The following is an 8,452-nucleotide window of genomic DNA, read 5'->3' on the forward strand; positions in this document are numbered from 1 at the left end:
TGTTTATCCACTTAAACCTGCAAGAAGAAAATCACAAAACCAGAAATGACTAAACCACTGTGAACCCTTCAATTCTTTTTCAATTTCGCCAGACCATCCTCATCCTCCTCTTCGAACCATCCTTGCGTCCATAGCAACCAAACAGAGGGAGAAGAGAAACTGAGGAAGAATGAAAGGTTTGGAACGCTACGAAGAGGGACGACGCTCTTGTCGTGAGTAACGTCGCCGATGGTCTTGGCGACGACCCGTGGCAACATCTTTTAGCTGAGCTTGAAGATCGCCGTGGTGTTTGGTTTGGGGTAGGCAAGGTCTGAGCGAGAGAAGACGAAGATGGTGGTCCGCGGCGGCGCTCCTAGCCGGTGAGGAAAAGCGACGGCCCCAGCTTGGTCGCAGCGGCGACTTGCGCAGGACAGCGACATTGACGACGCCGGCAACTTCACCGGTCCAGGTCGTTGCGGCGAGGAGCAACAGAGGCGCGAGCAACTGTGTCGCTGGCATCGCTTCACGGTGTCGGAGCTTACTTCTCTCGCTCGCGCGAAGAGAAGAAGACGAAAGGGAGCCTGGTGCCGTGGCTGGCGATGGCTTCTGCGGCGAGTGTCTTCACTACCGACGCTGTAGACCGCAGCTAACGGTGGCCTATTAGGTGGAGGCTGGGTCGTGCCCGTGAGCGGCGGAAGTGAGTGTCTCTGGTTTCTTTTGATCAGAGAAGGAGGCCATGGAGCATTGAGTGCAGATGTTGAAATGGGGGAATTGTGTAGAACCCCTAATGTTCCTGATTTGGGTTAAAGGGCTTTGGACCTAGCTTTTGGGCCACATTCTCTCTGCCTGCCACCACGCATAACTCCATTCACACCCTCATTCCATTTGGGCTTAAGCCCATTCTGTTTTTGCAAACAAAACAAAGAGAATTGGGCTTGAACATATATTTCGGGATGCACCTCCTATTTCTCATTCTTACACTCCTGACAGCATTGGCCCAAGCAAAGGAGCCTCATTTCTTCGCACCCCTGGTTTTTAATCTCTACACCCCTATTCTTGTTGGGCTGTTTCTCTTGCTTCATTTTATGCTTTTGTTTCTTTATTTTTATTAGTATTTGTTTAGTTATTAGTCTTTACTGTATGTAACCCCTTGTATGATAACCCCACTCCTAGATCTTGTCTTTTATTTTTATCTTGGTTATTTACTGCACTTTAAATAAAAAAGAAGAAGGAAAATTATATATAAATAATAAAATCAAATAAAAGTATTTTGAAAAGGTTTAAGCACACGTGCGACCGCTCGCGTAGGCCTTGTGCTGAAAATCTTTTCCTTTTCTTTTACAAAAGTTAAAAATCAAATAAAATATTTTGAAAAGGTTTAAGCACACGTGCGACCGCTCGCGTAGGCCTTGTGCTGAAAATCTTTTCCTTTTCTTTTACAAAAAGTGAAAAATCAAATAAATATATTTTGAAAAGGTTTTAAGCACACGTGCGACCGCTCGCGTAGGCCTTGTGCTGAAAATCTTTTCCTTTTCTTTTACAAAAAGTAAAAATCAAATAAATATATTCTGAAAAGGTTTAAGCACACGTGCGACCGCTCGCGTAGGCCTTGTGCTGAAAATCTTTTCCTTTTCTTTTACAAAAGTTAAAAATCAAATAAAAATATTTGAAAAGGTTTTAAGCATACGTGCGACCGCTCGCGTAGGCCTTGTGCTAAAAAACCTTTTCCTTTTACAAAAGTTCAAAATCAAATAAAAATATTTGAAAAGGTTTAAGCACACGTGCGACCGCTCGCGTAGGCCTTGTGCTAGAAAACCTTTTCCTTCTTCATTAAAAATACTAAAATATTCCCAGCTACAAGTAATCTTTCAGCTAGAACTACGTAACCCTGATTTCTCATTTTGAATGAGAATACGTAGGAGCAAGGTCAATCCTTGTCGGGCCCACAAAACTAAAAAATCTATTTTGTTTATTTTTATTTTTATTTTAGGGATAGGTAAACATTTTGAAAACAACCTCAAATTCGCGTATTTAGTTAAAGGTACTGCCTTAGGGCAGGCGTTGTAGGGTGCTAATACCTTCCCTACACGTAACCGACTCCCGAACCCAGAATCTGGTTTTCGTGGACCGTGTCTGTTTTTTATGGTTTTTCCGTAGTTTTCCATAATAAACTATGGTGGCGACTCCAAAATCTCTTTTCGAAACCCGTTTCTTTTTTGGATCGTCGTCCCGTCGCGATTCCGGTTGCGACAGATGGCGACTCCACTGGGGAAGCTTAGAGAGTCGAGCCATTTAATTAGATGCGCGAATTTGGTGTGGTTTTGCTTTGTGTTTTTCTTTCCCTTTTCTCTATCTATGTGTGATATTTAGAATAACTGCAATAACTGTGGAATATTGAACCCTAGGGTAGACAATACGTTTATATCTGCCTGGGAATTTTTCTGGTTGTTTTGCAGGTGAGGGTTCGGGTGTGCATAATTTCCTCCCTTCACACACACACTTTTGGCATATCATGAGTGGGGCCCTATACCCGGGTCTGAGCGTAACTTAGAATTAGAGGAGTTGTGTAGCGGTGTCACTCTGGGATGTACTTCCTGTTTGGCTATCGTGAGAATTCCAGCTAGAGTCTGTTCTCTTCATATGTGTTTCCACACCTAGTTGATTACTCGACTGTTGTGGAGATACTATAAAGGGGGCCATAGCTCTAGTAGCCGTTGATCTTTAGGTTCAGGTAACCATCCTTGTGAGATTCCATATACTTAACCTTAGATCTTAAGTGTTCGACCTTCATTAGGGTACAAAGGGAGATGTGTGCAGTCTTTTAACCCTCATTTTTGCTTAATAAAACCAACACCTTGTACATATCTTTATACCATTTTTATACACCTTTTTCTTTTATTTCTTTCTTTTTCTCATGCATTTTTATGGTCTTGTCGCTGATTCTAGTCAGAAAATTATAAATTTGTGATTAAGCCTTTGAGATAAATTGGAAATTAACATGGGATTTTGAGTCGGGGGTATTCGAGTTCAGACATTTTGATATACATCAAAGCAAAGGACGGTATTACTGGTGGATCAAGGGATCTGGTGAGAAAAAGATAACCTTGAAGGATGCATTCAAGAAGGGGTATAAGAATTTGTTGAGTTTGTTAGAGGTGGAGGTCCAAACATCAGAAATTACTACTTTAGCCCAGTACTATGATCCGCCGCTAAGGTGCTTCACTTTCCAAGATTTCCAACTAGTGCCATCAGTGGAAGAATTCGAGCAAGTCTTAAATTTGGAAAAAACTCCATACAACTACTTTGAGCAGTATATCCTTGTCTTGCAGTGAGCGAGGATCAGGAAAATACACCTAATGAAGTTGGAAAGCGAGTTCAATCAAGGGCAAAGTGAGGGGCCTTCCTCAAAGATACTTATAGGAATACCTACATCATTTGGCTTAAGAGGAAAATTGGGAAATGTTTACGAATGTATTAGCTCTTCTCCTCTATGGTGTCACGCTTTCTCCTAAATGTCAAGAACCTCGTCGACTATGCCGCTATGAATGCATTCGTGGGATACGAAGAGCGCTGTGAGAATCCAGTCGCTACCATCTTGGCTGAAGTTCATGGGACCCTTAATCATTGTTATGAGTTGAAGGGAGGGAAAGTGTTATGTTGTGTTCATCTCCCGTGTGACTGAGGACGCCTTAAAGGCCACCTGTCCCATGTTTGAGCTATGACAGTATAAACCAAATGTGAAAGGGGCAAATGAATGGGCGCAACTTTGTACAAGTTTAAACAAAGAACAATTTAAATGGTGTGTCCCTTGGCAGCATAGATCGCAAATTATATATCATTTGCAGGAGTTAAAAATGAGCTTGGAAGAGTCTCCAACAAAATTATAGAGATGAATCAACAAGGCACGCAGAAACGCTCGTCACACATGCAGAAACGCTTGGCGCAAGGGTGACGCCAAGTGAACGTTCGTCCAGCTCTCAAAAGACAACGCTCATCCTGAAGCAGAAGAGGACGCTCGTTTTGAAGGAGACGTTCGTCCAGATGACGTGAGAAGAGGACGTTCGTCCAGGACTCTTAGAGAGGACGATCGTCGAGGTAGAAATGGACGCTCGTCATATAGCGAGCGCACACAAGTATCGCGGACGCTCGTTGATAGAGAACGAACGGCAGAAGAAGCACAGGACGCTCGTCGCAAGAGTGGTCGCTCGACCAGACCTCTCGCACAAGTGGACGCTCGTCCTAAACGCTCGTCCAGACATGTTAACGCTCGTTCAGAAAGGGAGCTCGTGCAGGACGCTCGTCACTTAGCGAGCGCACGCTCGTTTCATTGCGAGCGGACGCTCGTTGACAATGAAAGTGGACGCTCGTGCAGCAGAAAACGTTCGATCAGATAGTGGACGCTCGTCCAGACATCCAACGCTCGCACACGGACGCTCGCCGAACACAGCGCTCGTCCAGAAGAGGACGTTCGTCCACATTCGTCTGCACGTTCGTCCAGAAATGGGACGCTCGTCCAGGAACGCTCGTCCAGTCGGGGAAGAGGACGCTCGTTGCAGGCCGCTCGTCCAGAACGCTCGTACAAGTGGACGCTCGTCCAGAATCCAGTCGCTCGTTCAGAATTGAGACGTTCGTCCATTGGGACGCTCGTCCACGTTCGTCCAGCAGAAGCACGTTAGTCCAGCAAGTGGACGCTCGTCACCAAGAGATTGCTCGTCCAGCGCTCGTCCAACGCTCGTCCAAGGACGCTCGTCCAGAATTGGGTCGCTCGTCCAGAAAATTGGACGCTCGTCCAGAATTGTATCGCTCGTCCAGAAAATTGGACGCTCGTCCAGAATTGGGCCGCTCGTCCAGAATTTGGACGCTCGTCCAGAGATGACCCGTGACTCAATTCTTGTACCCTTCTTTATATCCGAATCCAGAGGCAGTTGGAAAGGGGGATCTAGAATGGGGAGGAGACCAGGGACGCTGCTGCAGCTGCTCCAAGGGGCTTCCATGGTGGAAAAAATCCAATTTCCACCACCCAATCCATCATTTCTCTCTTCTATGTTGTATATGTGTAGCTAAAACACCATTTCACTGGGATTGAGACGAGACACGAGATAATGGACTTTTAATAAAGATTCCCTTGGCCAATGAATCGTAGAGAGGGTTAGGACAATCAAGTTACCATTCAAGTCGATCCCTCCTTACAGAAAAAAAACTTCGTAGTGCTAAGCAGCGGATGGGATTAGCGGTTGAGAAGTTGGAAAAATGTAGACTCAAGTTAAAGAGGAGACATCTGTAAAGAAGTGGAAGAGAAGTCTCTCACAGCTAACTTCCCTTGCCGATGAAGCCATTGAAAACGTCCCTAAGTTCTTAGCTGATGCTGAGTCTGTAATGTCAATCATCAACCCGCTTAAGGGGATTGAAACATTCCTCAATTGCTCCAGGGAACTTATCAGAGAAATGAAGAATGTTATGGCTAAAGCCTGAGATGGTTGACCAATACGTCCTATGTCTCACGTCTTGGGAACTTCTGAATGATGAGCCACCTTATTGACTTTGTTTCGTGTTAATTTCCAAATTATACCAAGGCAAAATTTTCACAGCTTTATAATTTCCGACTAGAGTATTTAAACTACATTGTCTCTTCTTTTTCTTTTCATTTTCATTTTCATTTTCTTAAATTGTTTCATCTAAAAAAAATAATATACCTAAACATCCAAGATACCCTAAAGGACTCGAACCAGTTAATAAATCTTGGAGAACCAAGGAGAGGTTCAAGAAGGGATGAAAGTCGATATCCAACAACTGAAGGGATAAATGAGCTAAATCTTAGAGGCTCTGAATGCCTTACAAAGCCCTGGAGATTCGTGTGCACCACGACTACAATACAGAGTTCGAGAGGCCTAAATTTTCTCCTCATATGGTCTTCCCCTACATTACACTTCACCCTTGGGAGAGGAATTGAGGCATGTTCACACTTAAAAGGCAGAAAATACCGTAGTTGAAGGAAGAAACAAGCTTGGGGCAACCACTTTCATGGTCCCCTAGGAGATGATTCAGCCACGCCTTGTGAGCAAGATAATGACGAAGCAACCCGAGTTGAAATCTTTCCCTCATTGTTGTTGCACCAGTGGATGTTGATGCTGACAAGCTTAAATTTGAAATACTGGAAAAAGGATAAGAGTCATGGAAGGGGGAGGAAGCTCTAAGTTTGCAAATGTTGCAGGGTTATGCTTAGTCTCAGATGATATGCTGATACCTCCCAAATTTTAAATTACCCGGAAGCACCACTTGTCCAAGAGCCATCTCATGATGTACAGAAAGAAAATGGTTGTGCGTTCCTATGATGAAAAGTGGTCAATTCGTTTTTCTAAGGTAGATTAGCTGGCATGACACCAAACTGGGGCACTCATCTTGAATCTTCGTGCATCCGGTCTTGGGGAGATTTGGTGGATGCTCTCTTGAGGTAGTACAAATACCACATGGACGGGACATCTCATTGATTACAACCACGAAGCATGGTGAAGAAGAAGTATGAATTATACAAAGGATACGCCCAAAGGTGGAAAGAGATTGTTGCTCAAGGAAAGTCTCTTATGAGTGATAACGAGATGGTTGACACATTCCTAAATACTCTGCAATCACCCTTCTGTGAGACCATGATGAGCAGTGTTTCCCTAAACTTCTCAAACTTGGTGATAATTCAAGAAAGAATTGAAATTGGTGTGAGGACTGAAAAGATCGCACAAGGTTCTACTATGACATCAAATGTGAACAAGTTTGGTCTAAGCCTGGGATAAGGAGAGAAGAAAGAGCTCAATCACATCCCACTGCTCAAATACCATTGGCCTACCCTTTGAAACTGCTCTGAGACAAAAATGGACTCGACCCAAACTCAATTTCCCACCAAACTGTTAGGCAAACATGCTGATCAAGACAAAGGGCTTATGAGTTTCACTCCTAACCTTCTGACTTATGCAACATTTCTTCCAAGTCTTCTGCATAAAAAGCTTGGTCTTTACTTGTTACATGAAGCCTGTAAAGCCTCATTTCCACAAGACTCGTGATGCATCATATACAAAAGGTGATTATCATGAAGGGGCTATCGGTCATTCCACCAAAAGTGCTGGTGGTTCAAGCGCAAAGGCAAACTTTGATTCATTCAAGATGATTAAAGTATGAAGAAAGTCAACTAGACACTAAGGCAAGGCTTGTGAATGCCTCTACAAATGCCATGAAGAAATGAAGTGGGCTTTAAGACCACATAAGAAAGCATAAGTCATTGTACAAGTAAATTTGATGTTGTGAAGTGTCTTGCTACCAGGGAAGTATGCGTTTTGATATCGCACTGTCATCCATGACTTGCAATGCAAACACTCACTACAGGGTTTCTCCAAGTAGTGCTGGAAATCGAGTCTTGAAAGGGTATCGTGAAAAAAAAAAGGAAAACAAAATTGAAAAGAAAATGAAATAAAGTCAATCTTGAGTCACTTATCTTCCTTGCAAATCGTCAAACTTTTGTTTTTCGAAAATAGAAAAGAGCAAAAAAAAGAAAAATGATGAATAATCAAAAGGAAAATTGGGATGTCAAGTTTTTCTAAGGTCAAGTGTTTAATCAAAAATAACAATTTGACGCTTTCTCCCGAGACGTTTGTGCGCATTTTGCTTGAAAACCTTCACCCTTCACTGTTCCAAAATAAAGGATGTTCCCCAACAAACACTGTCACTGCCCTTAGTAATGATGTAAGCCTTTACACTGGGGCAGATTGGCCTGGCCAAAATTTTCCTTGCTTGCGCTAGTAGGGTTATCCCTGAACCCATTGAGACAAATAAAAGAATTTTCAAAAGGAGAATAAGTCCACTAGATTGAAAACCCAAAAGGGCGGTCTAGAAAGAAAAGGAAAGGGAAAAGTCACTCATGTTGAGGTCATCTAGTCGTAGAATTAATCTTTTGAAAAGAAAGCAATCAGAATTTGAAATGATGTGTGGCCATTTTTTCTTTACCAAAAAAAAAAAAAAAAAAAAAAAAAACAAAATATATCCATTGTCACCCTGTTTTGAGCCAAAAATAAATCCTTTTTCAAAATTATTCCCAAGCAAGGATTGTCATCAGGCAGGAGTCAACTTAGGAAGCAGTTGAAGAGCACTCAATGATCAAACGGAGGAATCCTTCAAAATGGTAAACAAAAACGAAAAAAGAACAAAAAATCACAAAGTGATGAGGAAAAAATAAAAAAAATGGAGTTCAAGGAAGGCAAAGTGCTCAGAAGGTCAAATAGTTGACACAATGCCAGATGACAACCCTTGCTTCAAAAAAATGTATCCGATAAGCATTCATTTGGGCCTTTAACCTTTTCTTTCGATACCTTCTAGCCCTAGCCACATTACAAGCCTAATAAAGCCCACACAGATTGAATAATGTTTGCTCAAATTTTCATAAAGCTTAATTTTGCGATAAGACAAAATGACTTGCAATGTGTCCAAAAAA

This window comes from Vigna umbellata, chromosome 9, assembly GCF_029865625.1.
Source record: "Vigna umbellata cultivar VRB3 chromosome 9, Vumbellata_1.0, whole genome shotgun sequence".
NCBI classification, from domain to species: Eukaryota; Viridiplantae; Streptophyta; class Magnoliopsida; order Fabales; family Fabaceae; genus Vigna; species Vigna umbellata.